Here is a 976-nt window from a genome sequence, read left to right as displayed (position 1 = left end):
AGATTGAAATACTGAACGGATGTTCTGAGAACTTTCTGCCACCCTTAACATTTCCGCGATTTTGAATGGTTCAATTCATTTTTTAAAGGGCCGAGGGAAAACGCCTGTTTGAAAATTAATCAAAGGTGTCGTTTGCACTCCTGTTTGGGATATTTTGAAAGAGTAGCCAGGGCCAGCATTGACGTTCAGTCTGACGTTTTTTCTGGGCGATCTCATTTATGCAACGTCGAGCCTTTTATTCGAGATCCAAGAGGTCAGGTCGTGTAAAAATCGAGAAAAACGAAAGGTCGTTATCGAAAATGCTTCCTGGTTTCTGAAAAGTCGTTCCCTCGACTTGTTAGCTTAGCATGCTGTCATCAGAAATCAGAATCTCTAAGTACTCCGTGATTCGACGTAGGGGACAGGGGTGGGTCCTTTGATCACGCTTCGACTGCTATGAATCTTCCAAAATTTACAAATATAATTTTCCAATGCATAACTTTGGAAAAATAGAACGATGCTGATATACAATATGTAAAAATAATAATTGTATTTTAAATTGATTTAAGAATTTCGTTTCTGTAATTATTCAAAAATTTTTGGAGTATCAGGAAAAGTTTGAAGAATCAGGAAACATGTTAAGTTTAAACAAAGAATGTTTTATCCGAAAGTATAGGATAATGCGATAACAAACAGGTACGGTTAACGAGCGAGGATACTTGGGTAAACTCGAAGGAACAAACTTTCAAACATTATCTACAGGAATCACGAGCCAACTTTTCTACAACAATACCGTCGTAGTAATTAACAGTTTAATCAAAGTAGGCTCGACAATTTAATTACTTTCAACCTTGTTGGATTTAACAGAGTAATTAGAAGTTCGCAAACATTGTGTCTGTAAAGAATGATAGCTAAACAGCAAACATGTCTGCACTTCGTTTTAATAAAAACTGTTAAATCTTGCACTCCCATAACGAGATGGAAAGTTATAATCAAC

This window comes from Ceratina calcarata, unplaced genomic scaffold, assembly GCF_001652005.2.
Source record: "Ceratina calcarata isolate Rehan_Ccalc_2016 unplaced genomic scaffold, ASM165200v1 scaffold626, whole genome shotgun sequence".
NCBI classification, from domain to species: Eukaryota; Metazoa; Arthropoda; class Insecta; order Hymenoptera; family Apidae; genus Ceratina; species Ceratina calcarata.
This window is presented reverse-complemented; position numbering follows the sequence as displayed.